The sequence below is a fragment of the Parasteatoda tepidariorum genome, chromosome 8, assembly GCF_982258835.1.
Source record: "Parasteatoda tepidariorum strain Cologne lab strain chromosome 8, Ptep-v5.0, whole genome shotgun sequence".
Classification (NCBI taxonomy): Eukaryota; Metazoa; Arthropoda; class Arachnida; order Araneae; family Theridiidae; genus Parasteatoda; species Parasteatoda tepidariorum.
Window position 1 is genome coordinate 30,619,262 of NC_141762.1, and position 21,221 is coordinate 30,640,482.

Consider the following 21,221-nt stretch of genomic DNA (forward strand, 5'->3'; position numbering starts at 1 on the left):
AAACCTTTCCTCTTTTAAATATGGCGAAAGAAATATCGTATGGAATTGTACGATAGCATAGAAACTATATTAATTATCATGCATGGAAACTTGAAGCTTTTTTTTATTTAAAAAAAAAAATCAACAACCAGGAGTGGGATTCGAACCCACGATCACTCTCAGTGAATCAGATTTCATAGCACTTGTGTGAATTGAGCTCTAGCACATATAATCTCTTTAATTAACACATATACAATATTTAATACTTATTTACATTCAGATTTTATTTACAATTATCACCAGGACCCATTCTTTTTGTGCGTTTTATAATTTCGTGCATATTTACAATCAAGTTTCATTTTTTTTTCAGATTTTATTTACAATTATCACCAGGACCCATTCTTTTCGTGCGTTTTATAATTTCGTGCATATTTGCAATCAAGTTTCATTTTTTTTCCAGATTTTTTTATTGTTATATCCACCGGGATTCGAACACCCGAATTCTAAGCTCTCTAACTAGTGCCACAATTCACAAAGTACGCATGTGTCTGACGCCTTGACCGCTCGGCCATCTGGCTTGGTCGATTGTTGCAATGTCTTAAACAGTTGTCAAGCAAGCGGCCTCAACGATATTATTATATATTTACTATTATTTCTATCCATGCATCAGTTTCTTTTATTCGAAATTTAACAAGCAACATCAAAAGTACTGAATTATTTTGCCATCATAATTTAACTTTTTTCCATACTAATTCTTACATCTTAGCATTTTGCAGGCTTATGAAAAATAATTAAAAGATGGCTGTTTAGTGGTGATAATTCAGTTGAACTGAAGTATTGTATCAGCCATTTATACTTAAACATCGTTGAGTCAAAACAAAGTCATGCTTTGCTTAATGATTTTTTGTTACGGTCTTTAGTTTATAAATATGCATTGAAATATTTATTCAAAAATATTCATTTTTAATAATTATTTCAGAATTTTAAATATATTTTAAAGACCAACTTTTATGCTGTTAAATTTAAAAAAATGATGATTATTAAATGATTATTATATAAACTAGCATTGTCTTATTGTCAAATAAGTCAAATGCAACGGCGTTATAGCTAGAAAAGCGTAGTTGCGTGAGACAGAAGAAGAATTTCTCACATCAATTTTTGCTAGATTGACCTGCGGGTAAGGACTGGAAAATTTCGATTGTAATTACTACTTTTTCAGATGAGTAATACTAAAAAAATAAATTACGATGCTGAAAAAGATTTATTGTGGGAGAAAATAAGCAATATTATTTTTGGCCAGTAAAATATCCTCTGTGTTAGACGGATCATGGGTTAGAGTCCTCTTGGCATCAAGCTAACCGCGAGAAGTTTTCATGACTTTTCTATCCATGTAGCGCAAATGTGAGTTTGTTCCATTAAAAAGTCCTCTATGAAGGTAAATTTCTCTCAATACTTGAACCATGAGTTTCCTTGTCTTTTGAATGAGGTTCAAAATTGCAAGGCGACGGAATTAAACATTGGTAGTCGTAACCCCTAAATTGGGTTGGGTGTTTAACCACTGTTATAAGAGAAAGTGCTTGCTAACTTTCTGAAACTTCATTTTAAAGTTTTCATCTAAAAGTGAACGACAACAGCTTGTGCACAAAATAATACTTAACAATACTTGTGCACAGAAAAGCACCCTAACATAAAAATGCCATGCATTCTGTTAAGTCTTAAGAATATCTCGCCAAAAGTTTAAAAATTTCTAATGTTTTTTGCTGATAAATAATAAGAAATACAAAAAAAAAATAAAAAAAAAATATAAAAACCTTGAAAAAATTTAATGACGTAAATTTAATTAATATAAATAACAAAAAAATAAAAATAGATCTTTTTAAATGAAAATAAAGATTTCTCAAAATTGTTCTTTATTTTTCATAACAGAATTAACGAGACCAAATAAAGTTTTAATTAACAATCAGTAGTATAACCCGAAAATTTTTTTGACGAAAAATGAACTTTTTTTTCGTCTATGAAACTAATTTTGTCGTTGTGAAAGGTTTATGGTTTTTAAATAATTTCGAATTAAATTATTATCAGTTTCACTATTTAATTTAAGTTAAAAAGCACCATGGAATAATTATTTGAATTTTTTATTCGAAATAGTTTAAAAATATTATTGAATTTTTATCATGAAATTATTTCATTTTTAAAACATAATATTTTAAAGTATTAATGAATTACAGTTAAAAAAATCAGCAAAATAATGTTGGGGCATTCATTGCTATAAATAAACTGAAATCAAAGTATAAGTTTCACCATATCATATTAAGTTGATGAAAGCATTATCAAAATTCAATCCATCATGCAATAAAGACCAAAATTAAAGACTAAAACTATAGAGTAAAAGTTGGATTTTTCTCTAAACGATAATGATATTTCCTAATCACATGCATTTAAAACTGTTTATAACTGCTGTTATAAGTCTAAGACATTAAGTTATGCTTGAAATATTTCCTGTTATATTTTTGATTTTCTATCGTCATTAAAAACTCGTTAAGCTATGAGGAGTTAGTTTCAGTGAGTTACTTAATGGTGGTTTGAGTATTTTACAACATTTGAGATTCAGTTACAGAAAGATTTGAGAACATTTTTAAAGAAATTATAAGTTTTATTTTATTGGAGTTTTACTGCAGAAAATATTTGTTTTATTGATTTGTTTCAGAGTCTAAATGAAACTTTTCCTAATTTTAGGTTCAGTTTGCTTATTTCAAACCTTTTGATGTATAAATTATGAAGAGCTACTTTGAAAATAATAAATTGCAAATATAAATTTGAATTAGTGCATTTACTTAGAAACGCATGCAGTTATTTTAGACTATTAGCTAATTAGCAATTGCTTGCTTACATGTTAAGATCAGTTATTATTTTGAGTTCTACTACTTTCACACTAACAGTAAAGACATAAATATTTTATGTGAACCATTGTTCCAAAGGTCAAAGTTCATTCAAAAATCTTCAAAAGAAGGCTAATTTTCTGAGATTTTGACCTCCAAAAACTACTTCTACCAATCATGAATTACAAAGGTATATATTTCTGTGAATACATAATAATAAGTAGTAAAAAAATAAATAAATCCAGATATGAGTTGGCATGACCTTATAATTGACCTTAAAGTATCAAGAAACAGTAGTTTTATGGGTCTTTAACTGCCTTCACCAAGACTTTGCAAGTATGAAATTTGCAGGAATTAAAATTTGCTGGATTAATAGGCCTTAAGAATTGAAAAAAAAATCAATTCACATATATATGGTAAATGATTCAACTTTTACATAATATGGCCCTAAACTTAGAGGCTTAAATAGAAAATTACTGAAAAATGATCGAAAAAATATTACCGGCAGATAGTCTCGAACTTGGGACCACTCATATGAATCGCGAGCATTTTTCGACTGTCATTTCATCCGGAGAGGTCTCTTTTTTACTTTTTGCTCTGCTGTCTAAACATTTTTGTAAGTAATTTTTTGAAAATAGATTTTAATAAACTCAAGTTTAATTAAATTTTGTTTTACAGCTCATGAAATTCTGTAATTATTTTTACTGAAAATCTTAGTTGACAAATAATTTTCATTTATCTTACATTAAACTATAATTTTCAAAGATGGATTTTGCAATGATAACAAGAATTTTCGGTCACTATTTTCAAAGTTATACTAACATTTACTGAGATTTTCAACAGTCTGCATATTAAATATGGAAAAGAAGTTACGTTTTTTTATATTTTTCTCTTGATTTATTGAGTGAAATAATATTTTTCAGACTGAAATGTTAAATAAATTTTCTTTAACGTATCTTTTTTTTATAAATATTTCACGTATTATAGGAATATTATTTTTGCAACCATGCATAACAAAATCAAGCAATATGACTAGTAGAAATAAAATCCCTCCCCCAACAAATTAGAAGTGAAAACTGAATTTACAACCACTATCAGTGAATCAGATTTCATGGACGCGCTAATGGAACTCAAACTTAAAAAAAATTAATACATTTATGTAGTATATATTTTATAGTTTGTTTACATTACGTTTAAAATTTGCATTGTACTAATAAGTAGTTACTCTACCTTTCACCAATTTTATTTTTCCATTTTTTTGTTACTAATTAGGGCTTTAAAATTTTTTGAAAATGTTTAATTCTTTAAACACTATCAATTTGCTTCAAACAAATACAAAGAGTTAACTAACAAATGCAAATAAAATTTATGCTATTCATAAAAAATATTAAAAACATTGAGAACCCCGCCCCAAATATAAGGTTCTTAAAATAAAAAATATTGAAAATAATATGTTTTTTTAACATCACCATATAAGCATCAAGTAAAGAACTAGAGACCACTAAATCAATTTGTAAATTAAGTGAATAAGGCAATATTTAAAAAATATTTAAAGTATCCTTCCTAAATATGAATTTCTTTAGGGTTGTTTTTTAATTAAAAAATATATTAATAGTCCTTACTAGTTTTCTAAACTACATAAAACATATGATAGACAAACTTGTAATCACTAACTCCCATATGGTTTATCGTATGAATAAATTAATATTTTTTAGGAATGTTTATGCAAACGTCCCCTCATAATTTATATTTAATATTTTGTATCCTTTTTATTTTTATATATCACTTTTCCTCCTTTAAATATGGCGACTGGAACTTCATTTGGTTTTGCACAATAGCATAGAAAATATTTTTTTTTTATTATACACATGAATGTAAAGTTTTTTTTTTTAAATAAAAAAAATGTTAACAGCCAGGAGTGGGATTCGAACCCACGATCACTCTCAGTGAATCAGATTTCATAGCACTTGTGAATTGAGCTCTAGCATATATAATCTCTTTAATTAACTTATAATATTTATTTACATTCAGATTTTATTTACAATTATCACCAGGACCCATTCTCTTTGTGCGTTGTATAATTTCGTGCATATTTACAATCAAGTTTCATTTTTTTTCAATTTTTTTTATTGTTATATCCACCGGGATTCGAACACCGAATTCTAAGCTCTTTAACTAGTGCCACAATTCACTAAGCACGCATGTGTCTGACGCCTTGACCGCTCGGCCATCCTGGCTTGGTCGATTGTTGCAATGTCTTAAACAGTTGTCAAGCAAGCGGCCTCAACTATATTATAATATATTTACTATTTCTTTGTATTGTGGGGTTGATTTGGTATCTTTGTTAGAGTCCCCACTTAAACTCTAAAAAGAAATATAACTCTAGGAAAGCGTTCCACATAAAAATGTTTCCGAGAACGGGTTATAGGTTTCTTCATAAATAACACTAAGCTTAAATAAATAACTATCTTTATTAACATTTAGGAAACTTGTAAATTTAACTAAAACATTTTAACATATATAAAACTTAACCACTTTAACATTGAGGCAGCATAGAAATAAACTGCGAAAAGGTAACCGGCGAGAACATGCCGGATTGCTAGCTAGAATCGACGGGGAGAGAGAGAGAGAGCAATCTGTGAGGATGCGGCCAAGTTATATCCAAAACATACTGTGCGCATTTTGCTGATTTCGCCCTTCACGCATATCTCCATTCAGGTATGAGGTTTACGTCAATTACCGGCTGCGAGCGACGTAGTCCAACGTCAGAGATTCGTAATTCGGACTTTGCATTTCAGACCGCAACGCCACAGGTACTCCCCCTCCAGTCTGAAAGACGAAAAAAACAATTACAACAATGTAACAGTAACCATGTATGCAGTTATAACCATAAAATTGTGCATGCAACCATAACACGATATGCAAGCATTAAGGTAATAAAAAATGGACAGTGCGTTTTGAACGGAGTTCTCTGGCATTGTCAACTCCACTCAAAATGTAAGCTGGTTTTAGGCGGTTAATACCTATGTTGACCTCTTTATCTTTGATTTTGAGCTTATAAAATTTTTCATTACGCTGTAACACTTCATAAGGTCCATCGTATGGTTGCTGTAAGGGCTTGCGCACGCAGTCTTGTCTAACAAAAACATGACTTGTCGATAATAAATCCTTATGCACAAAAATGTCTTTGTGACAGTGGCGAGATGTTGGAGCAGGACGCAATCTGTTCATATATTCCCGTAAAACCTTTAGGAAATCATGATACTGTGGTAAATCAGTTGTATGGCATCTAAAAAATTCTCCAGGCAGTCTTAAAGAACAGCCGTAAACTAACTCTGCTACTGAAACGCCGATATCAGGCTTCAAACTGGAACGAATGCCCAAAAGAATTACTGGTAGAACTTCACTCCAGCGGTCAGTAGAGTGACATTTGATAGCGTTCTTGAGTTGCCGGTGAAATCGCTCTACGATTCCGTTTGATGCGGGATTATATGCTGTGGTGCGTCTCTTTTCGCACCCAAGAAATCGAGCCAATTCTTGGAACTGATTGCCTTCGAACTGTGTGCCTTGATCGGACACTATTACATCTGGTACTCCGAAGCGAGCTATCCACCCAGAAAAGAAATTCTCAGACACTGTATTTGCTGTCTGGTCTGGCATTGGAAATGCTTCTGGCCATCGACTATATCTGTCAACACATGTCAGACAATACCTGTATCCTTTAGATGGAGGTAATGGACCTACTATATCTATGTGGACATGACTGAAACGACATCGTGGAAGAGGATAAATACCAGGTTCAGACTTTGTGTGTCGTTGAACCTTAGACTTCTGACACTGCAAGCAGGATTTTGTCCACTCCGAGACGTCTTTTTTTAAGGAATGCCAGACAAATCTTTGTCGGATCAAGTCAACAGTTGACTGCACTCCTGGATGAGATAAGTTATGAAGATTGTCGAAAACTACTTTTCGAAATGCTTGAGGTACGTAAGGGCGTACTTTGCCAGTGGACGTGTCACACCATAGTTCTAAACCATCTGGCGTGAATACGAAAGGTTTGAGCTTCAAAACCTCTGATCGTCTAGCCTCATGCAACTCATCCCCAGAAGACTGTGCACGTGCCATTTCCTCATAATTAATATTATCAGATATATGAATTTCAGAAACTCTGGAAAGTGTGTCTGCCACTAAATTTTCGTTTCCCGAAATGAAACGTATATCTGTAGTAAATTGAGAAATGTATTCGAGGTGTCTTACTTGTCGAGGCGAGTTATTACCATTATTTTTACAAAACGCGTACGTCAATGGCTTGTGATCAGTATAAACGCAAAATTTTCGTCCTTCTAACATATGTTTAAAATGCCTTACAGAGCTATAAATTGCAAGTAACTCACGATCATATGTACTATAGTTACGTTCGGTAGTTGTAAGTTTGCGTGAGAAAAACGCTAATGGTTGTACAATATCGTTATCAATCTGTTGCAAAACTGCTCCAATGCCAATATCTGAAGCGTCTACCATTAATGTAATTTCCGCATTGACTATCGGATGCGCTAATGTTACCGCATTTGCAACGGATTCTTTACAAGCGTCGAAAGCTTTAATGTTTGCCTCTGACCAAGTGATCGGAGTTTTATCCCTTTTCTTCTTAGTTTTACAAAGATCGTGTAGGGGGGCCTGAATAGTAGCAGCGTTTTTTAAAAATCTATGATAGAAATTTAATATAGCTAAGAAACGGCGCAATTCCTCAACAGTCTTTGGCAAGGGAAAATTTTGAATAACAGTTACTTTATCAGGTAGGGGTGAAATACCTTGAGTATTAACAAGAAATCCCAAGAATTGCAACTCCTTTTGGCCGAACACGCATTTTTCGACGTTTAAAATAATACCGAACGAGTTCAATCGCTCGAAAATTTGTTCCAATTGCATCATATGCTCACTTTCAGTTGCGGAAGCGACTAACACGTCATCTAAATATGCGTAACAAAAGTCTAATCCGCGTAGAATTTGATCAATAAACCTTTGAAAAGTTTGCGCTGCGTTTGATAATCCAAAACACATGCAATTGTATTCGTAAAGACCAAAAGGTGTTATTACCGCACTTTTAGATTTTGAATCCGCGTCTAATGGGATCTGGTGGTAAGCTTTTACCAGGTCAATTTTTGAGAATATAGTTTTACCAGCTAAGCCAGATGAAAAATCCTGAATATGCGGTATGGGATAACGATCCTCTAAAGTGACCGAATTTAACTTTCGATAGTCACCGCATACCCGCCATTCATCATTCTTTTTCTTAACTAAATGAATGGGACTAGACCATGGGCTATTTGAAGGAGAAACTATACCCTGTTCTATAAGAATGTCAAACTCTTTTTTAGCTGCTTTAAGTTTGTCTGGGGCTAAACGACGAGCCTTTGCACAAACCGGTGGACCTCTTGTAATGATAGAATGAGTAACCTTGTGCTTTTTAGGACTCTTTAGAAAAGATTGATTTGTAATACCGGGAAATTTTGACAAAAGCCTATGATACTCAGTATTTCCGCAAATCGTAGTTAAACCTAACGATTTTCCGCGAACCCGTGTACCCTTAGCTGAAAATCTCGAAGTACTATCAATCAATTTGCGATTTTTTATGTCAACCAATAAACCAAAAAATTCTAAAAAATCTGCACCCAAGATAGGTCGCACTACATCAGCAATAACAAACTTCCATTTGAATTGCCTTTTTAAACCAAAATCTAACGTTAATCTACGAAAACCGTATGTGTTTATTTTTGTTCCGTTCGCAGCGTAGATTGCTATCTCCGTAGTCGGTTGCTTATGAATGTGTGGGTCGCGTGGAAAAACTGAAATTGACGCGCCAGTATCAACTAGAAAATTAAAACCTAATTTTCGGTCAATTATGTAGAGGCGACTGAACTTTAACCCACTATCTGTCGTCACCGAAACAGCAGCGGAATTCAGTTTTCCGAGTATGAACATTTACCGACACATTTTTTAGCATTTTTACCAAATTTAAAATGGTACCAACAATACTGTTTTTCCGAAGTTCTATTGACATTATTCGAATTCGAACGAGGCCTAGAACCAGACCGTTGACGAAATTTACTTCCATTGTAACTTTTTTGTCGAAAAGTCAATTTTTCAACTTTTTCGGAAAGTTCAGAAATTTGAGATTGTAACTCTTTCAAATCAACGGAAGAAATATTATGTTCTGTACTTGAAGTACCGAAACAAGAAACTTCGTTTATTTTATCCGCGATTTGAGCCAAATCATCAAGTTTGTCTTTACTAATTGATAATATTTGCTGAATATTAATAGGGAGTCGCTGAATAAACAATGTTTTTAAAACATCGTCAGATATTTGACTACCAGCTAACGATCTCATTTCATGTAATAGTTGTGTTGGTTTTTTATCACCTAAATACAATTCCTGTAACAAAGTCCTCAATCGCGAACTTTCGGATTGTGTAAAACGTTTTACAATACGTTCCTTAAGAACCGTGTATGGATTATCTGTAGGTGGAACCTCAACGATATCTTTAACGTAGGAAAGAACTTCCATATCTAACGCTGCAACGACGCAGTGGAATTTTGTTAATTCTTTTTCAATTCCCGACATCACAAAATTTGATTCTACTTGAAGAAACCATAAATTTATTTCGGTTTCCCAAACGGGTGGAGCTCGAAATGCAACTCTGGCTATTTCGTTTTCAGCCATTATACTATCAAGTTAACAATTTAAATGCCTTTGAAAATGTATTAAAAAACTAGTACATTATACAAAAAAAATTATGAATAGTTTACGTAAGCATTAATTCAATTTTACATTGTACTTTATGAATTCAAAATCAAATTGTTTACAAGTCCATGAGAATTTAATTAAATTCAATACGTTAAAATTCAAATAGCACTAGTGTATAGAAACATTAAAACCTATAAAAATGGCACATGCACAGCTCTGAAAAAGAGAAACATTAACCAGGAAGTAACTACTCACTGCGTACCAGGTAGGCCAGCCAAGTTCAAGAAAAATAGTAATCCATAATTCCACACATTCTTTAATTCAGAAGGATATCACTACTTCTAAGTCCGGGTCACCACTTGTGAGGTTGATTTGGTATCTTTGTTAGAGTCCCCACTTAAACTCTAAAAAGAAATATAACTCTAGGAAAGCGTTCCACATAAAAATGTTTCCGAGAACGGGTTATAGGTTTCTTCATAAATAACACTAAGCTTAAATAAATAACTATCTTTATTAACATTTAGGAAACTTGTAAATTTAACTAAAACATTTTAACATATATAAAACTTAACCACTTTAACATTGAGGCAGCATAGAAATAAACTGCGAAAAGGTAACCGGCGAGAACATGCCGGATTGCTAGCTAGAATCGACGGGGAGAGAGAGAGAGAGCAATCTGTGAGGATGCGGCCAAGTTATATCCAAAACATACTGTGCGCATTTTGCTGATTTCGCCCTTCACGCATATCTCCATTCAGGTATGAGGTTTACGTCAATTACCGGCTGCGAGCGACGTAGTCCAACGTCAGAGATTCGTAATTCGGACTTTGCATTTCAGACCGCAACGCCACAGTATGCATTCGACTCTTATATTCGAAATTTAACAAGCAATGTGGGGTGTGCTGCATTATTTTGTGATCAAATTTGACTTTTTCTATGCTAATTCTTACGTGTAAGTATTTTGCAGGCACATGAAAAATAATTAAAAGATGATTGTTTAGCATGAAGATTCAGTTGGATTGTAGTATGGTATCAGCCATATATACATAAAAATCGTTGCGTCAAAACCACAAAGTCATGTTTTGTTTTATGATTTTTTGTTGCGGTCTTTAGTTTAAAAATATGCATTAAAAAATTTATTTAAAGTATTTATTTTAGGTAATTATTTTAGAGTTAAAATATATTTTAAACTCGATTTTTATATTGTTGGATTTTAAAAGGTGATTTAATGATTTCAAATTTGATTAATAGGTTTTGAAATAATTTTAAAGTTAATAAAAATTTTATTTATGTTACTACCAATAAAATTTCATTACAAGATCTATTCAGTGTTTCATTTATTGGTGTGAAAAGAAAACTAGAAATATATTTTAAAATTTTAGCGAAATAATTAATAAATATTCTAAAATTAAAGATATTTTATATACGATAAAATTGGTATTAATCATTGTATTTCCAGTTTATAGATGCATTCGTTTTTAGATTTCTATTTGGCTCCCTCAGCGATTTCTAAACTAACTTTAATAATTAGCGACAGTTATATTTTGGGAATAACTTATGGTAAACGTTTGTCAAAAATTATAGATTTTAACACGAAAAAAATATAAACTTTGAGTGCAATTGAAGTTTATAACTTTTGTATTCGATTGCTTTGAATTACGATTTTTAAATAGATAACTTTTTGATTATATGATAGCCAAATTTTAAATATTTAATATTATTTTAAGTTCTTTTTGCTAAACTACATGAAGAATGTGTTAAAAAATTTTCAGACACTAATCTTTTACACAAGTTACAGTATGATTTACTTATTCCGTTTCAACATAGTTTTTTTATGCTCCATAATTTTTGTTTTATATTTTACGGTTGTAAACCACAGCCTCTACAAATAAGACGCACACACGTGTGTTTTCATGTGAATAAAATGTGTTTTTCTTATGTATTTTTACAATAATACATAGAAAGTATTTTTATAAATACTAATAGAAAAATCTAAGTATTTTATAAATAAATATGAATAATGATAAAAACTAGCCATGAGTGAGATTTGAACCCATGATCACTCGTGAAAGGCATTAATTAGAACTGAAGATAACCACTCGTCACATTGCGAGTCAGCAAAAAACGTGACGACTTAAATTACATAAGTAACCGGTCACTTCCCGGTCATTTTTGTTGTTGCTTATAATGATAAATGTGAGACTCTTATTAAAATGCCCAATGTATCCATTCAAAATTTAAAATTTTCAGAATCCATCAATTTGTGATGAAAAGATTCATGTGGAAGGAGAATTTTTGATCAATTTACATATTTCAAAGTCGTAATGTATACATTAAATATATTTTGCCATCTCAAATATTTTTACGTAAAGTTCTTTAAAGTCAGTATGTTTAACTAAATTTTGTCACATATTTATATTATTTTTATCATTGAATTCATTTTTTTCTGATATTTATTTTTTGTAAAAAATTAATTTAATCCAAGTAAAAAATATGTTCGCGAAGAGTAGTTATAAAATAAAATAGTTTTTGAATGACCCTATTGATATTGGTCACCGACTCATTAGGTTTGAGGAAAAAATGCTACTAAGTTCTACCGACGCCTGGCTACTAACTGAAAATTTAAATTTTCAGATCATGTAAGAATGTCATGGGAAATTCGTTTCCTGATAAAATTTGGTGTATGGGTAGTATACCTTAAAAGAATAAAAAGCACAATTCCGATGTAAGAAAATGTCATATTTCGAGCATAATTTTTAAACTAGTAAAACTTGCTCTGAAGTTGCAGATACACAGTGGCCTGGATAGCAACGTATCGATTAAGAAGCCTTCCTCTGAGTGTTCGAATCATTTTGGGTGTCTTTTTTCTCATTCTTTTATAATAAACTAATAGATTTGTTCGATAAGTATACTTTTGAAAATATAAATTGTCTATCATATTGTTTTAATTATTCTGTATTAAGTGATACTTAAATTACGGTACAAATTAATTATTTCAAAATATAATAATGTTGGTGAAAATAATATTTATTAATAGTGTTTATAGCAGTTAAAAAGACAATTATTAAAGTAAACCTCCTAAAATATGCTTATCTTACATAACTTTGCGACATTTACTTTTTCAGGTTGATAAAAAATTAAATAAAACATTTGAGGAAACTGAATTATGAATATTTAATGTAACTTAATATAAACATCAAATTTCACGAGAACTGCATTAAAATACAACCAATAGTTTAACATCAATTGTCACTGTTAATTTTTGATAAAATGATAAGATATGTAAGGTATGCTTTTAAACTTTCTGAAAACCGAAAAATCCTTTAGAATTTTAATGAATATTTTATTGCAGATAAACTTAAAAATTGCTGTTTATCTCAGAAATAATTTTGCAATAGCCAATCAAATCAATCAATCAATCAATTTTCCACTATAATTGCTTTCAAGAAACCTATAATCCAGATTAATGATTATGAAATTAATTAAATTATGAATATTTTTAAATAAAAAAAACTAACATTTTAATTCTTACAAACCCTTATTTATAAATATTTTTGTTTTAATCATTGATTTCTTAATTTGATAGTTGAACTATTACTGTAATGTAATTATTAAGTAATGTGTGGTAATTATAAAAATACACAACAAACTAAATATAATAACATGTATTTAAAGGAATATTGTTTGCAACCTGGTGATTTATTATAAAAATTATTAAATTTTTTTTAAAAAAAAATTATGAAAAAAAGTAACAAAGAGTCCCACATTGCGAATCGAACCCAGCTTGTTTAGACACGCTAGAGCGTTACCTTTAAAACACAGTCCACTAGTACATCGCTAGGGTCACACAAACTCACCTAGCTTACAAAGCTTGTTTAAATTTTTATACGCATTTTTTTCAAAATTGGTCGGTTACGCGCTGTGATATCTTAAAAACCAAAAGGTATGTTTCTCATACAATAAGTGAATCAGATATTGTAGCATCTATGAAGGCATCGAATTTTCCTGTATCGAATTTCATGCATATTTGTTTTTCTCATTTGTAGTGTGTTTTCATTTACAATTGTACGTATTTTTATTATTTTATTATGAAACATTCTTCTGACGGATACGTTTGCGTAAATTTTTCTTCTCACATTTAATAATTTGTAATAATGTATTTTTATTATTTCGAAAGCATTATTTTATATGTGGAACAAAATTAAGCTATTTTTAAATGATACGAATAGTAGAAACTAAAACAACATGCAAGCTAGAAGTTAAAGTTGAACACAAGAGCACTCACGGTGTATCTGATTTATACACACGCGTACGGTATCTGCATTATTCCCTCTCTAGTTTACTAAGAATGTGCCTCAAAATATGCTTTATGCAAAATTAAAATTCATTTACATAAACTTATACTCAATTTTAACTTTTTAAGCGAAGCTTTAAGTTTTTTGAAAATTTTTATTATTTTACCACCACCAATTACGTAGCAAATAAAAAATTATGGGCACACTAAAATACTCAATAGAAGTTGAGCAACCAAGGAAATATTTAAGGAATATTTGAAAGCTTTTTTCCAAAATATAGAAGTTTTTTTCAACTGAAATATTTATAGTGAAAACTATTGTTTTATAACACTATAACATGTGTAATGAATAAGAAAAAAGAATAAATGCAATAATTAATGAATCTGAAAAAAAAGTGGATAATGGAATGTTTAAGGATTGCTTGAAAGCAACCCCCACAAAAAAGACTTTTTTTTTCAAAACTATATAATAGAAGGAAATTTTTATTGTTTTGAACACTAGGCCAAAAGAAATATTTTTTGGGAGTTGGTTTCAATTTGGTACTTTCAAATTAGCAACTGCGCAGTTTCTAAATTTAAATATCTTAATATATTTGCTGATCAGCTGAATTACGTGAAATAGTTATGCAAATTTGTAAGCACTGGTTTCTCATGCAATTTATTATGAAAATAAATGAATTTTTTCTGAAATGTTGATGAAAAGATTCCTTAAAATAGTTCTTTTATGTTATGCACATACAGGTAACTGAACTTGTGCCCCCTTCAAGTATGGCGACCTAATTTTCGTACTTGTAAATACAATTGCAAAAAAATATTTGTATAGATATGTTCAGAAAAAACAAGGTATTTTTAAATTAAGTAAATAAAAAAAAAGCAACAGCCAGGAGTGGGATTCGAACCCACGCTCACGCTCAGTGAATCAGATTTCATAGCACCCGTGAATTGGGTTCTAACACAGGGAATATCTTTTATATTATTTACAATATCTGTTACTTATTTACAACCGAATTTAATTTACAATTTTCTACAGAAGACTTTGGGCGTTTAGCTTTAAGTGCATATAGCATTTCTGTACTTGTTTACATTGAACCTCCTACGATATGATATATACGATATCTGTTACTTATTTACATTCAGGTTTATTTACAATTTTCAACTTTATACTTCTTGTGAAGCTATTTTTATTTACATATAATCTTCGAAGCTACATACAATCTATCTTATTTATTTACAAATTCACCAGGGTATGTTCACAATTTTTGTGTGTATTTACAATCAAGTTACATATATTTTTTTTGGATTTTTTTATTTTTAATTCTATTTGGTTTCGAACATAGTATCCCGAGCTTAGAGCCAATTCACGGAGTACGCATGTGTCTGACGCCTTGACCACTCGGCCATCCTGGCTTCGGTAACCGGTTACAATGCGTTCAATTTAAACAGTTGTCAAGTAATCATTTTTAATGATATTATTATTTAATTGCTTTTATTTCTGTCAATGCAATAGTTTTATCTATTTCATTCAAAAATCAACCAAAAAGCAACTTCAAGTGTAATGTATGATTTAGTTTCAAACAATATTTTTCATTTAAAAGCTCTAAAGTTATCAGTTTAAGAGCACCTGAACAGTGAACCTTCGCTCCACTCAACTAAGGCGACTGAGGTTTTGTATGTGTTTTTACATTAAGAAAGAAAATAGTTTACAATTGTTTTATAAGACCATAGAAAAACTAATATATTTCAAAATTATTTAATAATAATAATACAAAATCTGAAAGGAGTGATTTGAATCCACGATGACTTTTCTAGGCTGGAGAAATTTACTTCGGCGTGAAGCTTAGTCTTTAAGTGGCACCGTGAATTGGGGCTACTTTGAAATACTTTTTTTTTGGATATTTCGTAATATATATCTGCACAATTTCTAAATGTGGTAAATAAAATTTTGTTCTAAATGGTTGTTTAATTTTTTTCAATAAAAATGTTACTTTGTGACCAACTCCCCACCATCGGCAGGGAAACTTTGGGGCAATTTATCACCTAAAAATCATTTAAGATATAAATATACCGCAAAGTAAATCTTTTTGGTTAAGATGATAAACTTAAAATGATAATAAAATTTTTTAGAAAAAAGATTGTTACTGTGTCATCAGCTCACTATTATAAATGAGATAACTTTTGAATAATTTATAGCCTTGAAATCTGCTAATGTATTATTATAGCACAAAATTAATCGTCATAGACACAAAATTAATATAGACACGAAATTAACAAAACAATTCAAAAAGTTTTTGGCATGTACTTTTAAGGGGAAAATAGAAAAAGTTATAAATAAATGTATTAATTATTTTTTACAGTGCTAATGCTATTTTTATTATTGCTTTATTATTACTTCTATTAGCATTGTAATTTCCATTATTATTTTTACTGCTATTAATCACATTAAAATCAGAATCGAGCAAAATTTCGAAATTTCAATTAGATGTGTGATTAATTTTTATTTGATTTCTCTTGTATCTGACCAAATAAATTGGTTCAACGATGTCCAAAAATACATCCCTCTTTTTTAACTATAATAAAAACTAATGCCTCTCCAATCTCAGACTAACATATAATTCGCTAAAATAATGAACAACAATGTTATAGTAGATAAAAAGTTAGACTTTAAAACAATTCTTCCAATATGTACTCCACTCGTGCAACCTGGCAACATTTATTTTCATAAAAGTGTACAACAAACTATTAATAAATTTACAAAAAACGAACTTATCCTATTCAGAAATGCTCATGAATGGAACCTTTACACACCGAACTTCTTTTTTATTTACTGTGCGGTTTTATCTAAAATCTATCAGAATCCATTATTTTTTGTGTGTTTAACAATTTTGAGCGATTTGATGGCTAAGCTCTAGTCTACCTGTTAGTTTTTTGCTTATTATTATATCACACCTGAATTATAGTCAATTCAGGAATTATGCACGTGTCTGACACCTTGACTGTTCACCTGTTTGTTATGTAAGTCACAATATCTATAAATATCAAACTATGCTTTTATTACACCATTATCTTTTTTCATATGTCTTAGTCTTTTTCAGTAATTTTATTACAATTTTGAGGAATTTATTTAAGAAGCAGCACCAAGTTTTATAATTTTGTTATAAAACGGAAGTTTTTTCTAAAAAGTTAAGATTTTAATATAGAATAAAAATAAAATAATTCATAAAAATAAACATGAAATATATTAATAGTTAACTTAACTGGTTTTTATATAGTTTCAAACCTGTGTCCTTGCAGTTACGAGGAGCACGGTTTTCCCCTGTCACACTGGGAGTACACTCTTCTTTAAACTCCGGTAACACATTTTGCAAAAATTAAAAACCATTTATGCGACTTTAAAAAAAATACCTTTTTGAATTCATCTCTTCAAACTATATAATAAATGGGAGGGTTTGCGGCAATATAGCGATAAGCCAGTTTTTTTAAACACATGTGACATTTTCAACATGAAACAGATCCCTAGTATTGTTTACATATAGGTACTTAACTCTTTTGCGAAAGTTTATTCAAAAGGAGTACAAACACGCAGACACACTTAAATCCTTATATGTTAATGATTTAAGTCACAGTATTTTTTCTCCAGGCCGCTTTTCCAAATATTTTTGAAAATGAGGCTTATCATTATATATCCCCAAGCCTATAATTTTTTTTTCAATCAATTATTTTTTGTGGTAATTTTGGAATAAACTTGTTGCTTTTCCTTTTTGCAATAGACTTGATATTTTAAAATATGCTGTGAAATACTTCAAATACTGTAAATTCAAAATAGAAAAAATACACGAATTAGTTTTTGTTTCATAAAACAATTTTTATTAAATTTTATATTTTTCAAGGTATGCTTTTCTAAATTATTAAGAGATTGTACTAAAGTGGAAACATGTACAATTTTGAAATAGATTTGCATTAATTTACTTTAGTATCAGATTGCGAAACCAAATTTAAAAAATAATATCCTATTTAAAAATATTTCTTTTATTCTTTAAACAACCATTAGCAATAAGTACCTTGAACATTTTGAAATCTTCAAGTTTAAATACCTTCGAAACTAATGTTTTTCATACAATAGAAAATTTAAATGCAATGCATAATAATGCCTCCAAATTTAGAGAATGCTTACTTCTGTGTCTGTTTTAATTTTCGTTTTAGATTCTGTTTTCAACTTCAAAGCAAAACCTCTTTCTTTAGAAGACTTCGATCAATTTATATAAAAATGGTAAATAGGAATTTACCAGTCAGCATTGTATTATTAAGGATATTCATTATCACTAAAGACATCTTTTTCTTTTTATCGTAAGTTACATTTGCTTTAAAAGTACTTCTTTGTAAATTTTAAAAGAAATGGCCTAGATTAAAAATACTTCGAACTGATATTTAAACTTGTAATTAAAATTTACGTATTTATTTTCAGAAACATAGATATGTGTATTTAGAAAGAATTTCAAAGTAACTCTGTACACTTTGAGGAAATATTTAATTTTTCAAGATGTCAATTAAGTGAGATGTTTAATTTGACACACAGGAAGTTTCTCTTTTACTATAAGGATAGATTTAGTGAAAAAATATTTTACGGTAATGTTTATAGTTGTTTAACCAAAAAATAAAATACATCAATACTATGGTTTAATACACTAAATAAGTCAATCGTTATATAAATTCGAACAATTTATATAAAAATGGTAAATAGGAATTTGCCAGTCAGCATTGTATTATTAAGGATATTCATTATCACTGAAGAAATCTTTTTCTATGATCGTAATTTACATTTGCTTTTTTACTAAATTTATATTCGAATTTATATTAGAAATTTTTATTATTTTGCTAAAAGTACTTCTTTGTGAATTTTATACGAAATGACCTAGCTTAAAAATACTTCGAACTAATTTCTAAACTTGTAATTAAAATTTAAGTATTTTCCGAAACATAGATATTTAGAAATAATTTCAAAGTAACTCTGTACACTCTGAGGAAATATTTAATCTTTCAATATTTCAATTACGTGAGATGTTTAATTCGACACACATAAGGATTTTCTTTTACTATATAAAGATAGATTTTGTGAAAAAAATATTTTTCGGTAACATTTAGGGTAGCTTAAAATAAAATTAAAATATCTTAACACTGAGGTAAAGTTCTTTAATACACTCAAAAAATTACGTGTAATCCTGTTAACATTATACACGTTTATCGCATAAGTTGGTTTGAGATCTTCCCCATCACATCTTTATAATGTTAGAATTTACACAGAAAACAAAGAAGCATTTTAACCAGATATGGAAACCTGCTTCCTAAGGAAAGACTGAGTCCGCAAAATTGTTATTGGAACAAAATCAAGTATAAAATATAGAACAGTCAAAAACCAGGGATAAACTAAAAATTTGTCACAACTGTAGGTTCTGAGAGAAAATATAACAACTCAAAATTTTAGTTTATCTACTATCTCTGGTAGGGCTATTCATGGCGCAATGGTTAAAACATCTGCTTAGTTAGTCCAAGGTTCTAGACTTGCTGGAGTTAATTTTTTTTTTCTCTTGACAATTTTTTTTAAAATAAAGTTATTTTGTGGTTTGAATAAACTTATTACATTTATTTGCTTAAGACTATCCAAACAAGAAGAGTCACGTAGAAGAAAATTATGGAAGCTTACAATGATTAGATGAATGGAGTACGGATACTGATGATATGATAGTGCATAGTACCGAAGCAATTGTCTGCCTCTGACCTTAAATAATTGAACTATAAATTTTTTTATTTTTCACAAAAAACAATGTTAGAAATATTTAGGGAGTTTCTTTCTTTAAATGAGTTATATTATGAGTTCAAACCTTTAAGTGAGTTTTAGGGAATACCAGCAATATAATTTCTTTATCCAATTTCAGATAAATAAAAAATTATTATCTAAACTGGGAATAATCACCTTTGGTTTCAATATTTGTTTTAAAATTTTAATGCTATACAAAAGGGAATTGTGTACATTTATTTTTATCAAAGACTGCACTTCGTAAAAAAATATCTTTGCAGAAAAGTTTTTCAGCACAACAAAAAACTTCTGTTAAAAAAACGTAATAATTCCGTGACTTTCCTACGGAACATTTCTGTTCTCTATAAATACCGAAATTTACTGATAAGCAACATCGTAATCAACGGCGACATTTTTTCTGTTAATAAATCAAATCTGTAACCATTGGTACAGATTTCTTCAATTTTTAATGTGAAAACTTTGGTATTGAAACGGCAACAAATAATTTGATACCTTAAAACCAATGCTGACTGGCATGTATCATGGTTGAGGAGTTGGCTTCATAACAGGAAGGTCCCGGGTTCGAATCTTGATTTAACTATGGAAAAAATGAAAATTCTGCGACGATTCTCTCAAATGTGATGGTTTTTAGGAAAAATCACAAAAAAAAATACAGTGATTATAAGACTTATTAAAGTTTTTGAAGTCTGTTTCGCTATGTAAACTAGAGGGCTACCTTCATGCTTCAGCAACCTTCATGCCAAATTTTTCTGCCATGCCCTGACTTATGGGAGTATTTGGTGCTTACAGATATTTTCTGCAGTACTTTGTTAAGTGAAATTTCTGACAACGTGTTTTTTTTCCACAGCACACGATTAATCTCGGACAACTTTGCTGCAGGAAAATTTCAGTAGAATTTTTTTTTTACAGGGTACATTAATAAAACTGTACTTTTCTTTATTTAAAGCTAAATGCAATTAATAATCTATATATTTCTCTTACACGGCGACAAAAAAAAGCCTCATTACAACTCCCCGAATGGCAACGCTAGAAAATCGACCAATGATTGCTGCAAAAAATGTCACGTGCCAAATTTAGCTGAGATGGCTCAACATATAGCGCTTTGAAAAACGGAAACTGAAATAACCAAAGAGAGCATAAGCTAGGCAGAAGTCTTTGTTGATAGAAATCTAGTCTTTGTCGATAGATCTCTATTTTAGTATTTGGTCGAAAGCGCTTTTTTTTCACGAATTTATATATTACGAATTTATTTGACGATTTTTGATTTATATCACGAACTTATTTGTTTTACTGGAATTTATTTGTTTATGCAGGTTTTTCCATTGCAATTCACTTATTTCAATTTTTAATAGACTTAATTATAGCCAAAATTTTAACCTTTTTAAAGACATATCAGTTTTAGAAATTTCATTTCAAGATTTTATACTATAGCACTTTTCTAATAGGTTTAACGAATTACATGTCATTTATTTGAATTCAAATTTATTTTAATGACTTAGTATTTACTAAAA

At 29.9% G+C, this 21,221-nt stretch overlaps 1 long non-coding RNA gene across 1 annotated transcript; it reads right to left on the reverse strand.

Moving 5' to 3' along the window:
• Positions 1-5,310: 5,310 nt before the first annotated feature.
• Positions 5,311-10,447, reverse strand: LOC147806039 (uncharacterized). The gene is made up of 2 exons (XR_015428693.1): positions 9,860-10,447; positions 5,311-5,687 (listed from the first exon to the last, which is right to left on the reverse strand). It is a non-coding gene; the product is annotated as an uncharacterized LOC147806039 (long non-coding RNA).
• Positions 10,448-21,221: the final 10,774 nt, after the last annotated feature.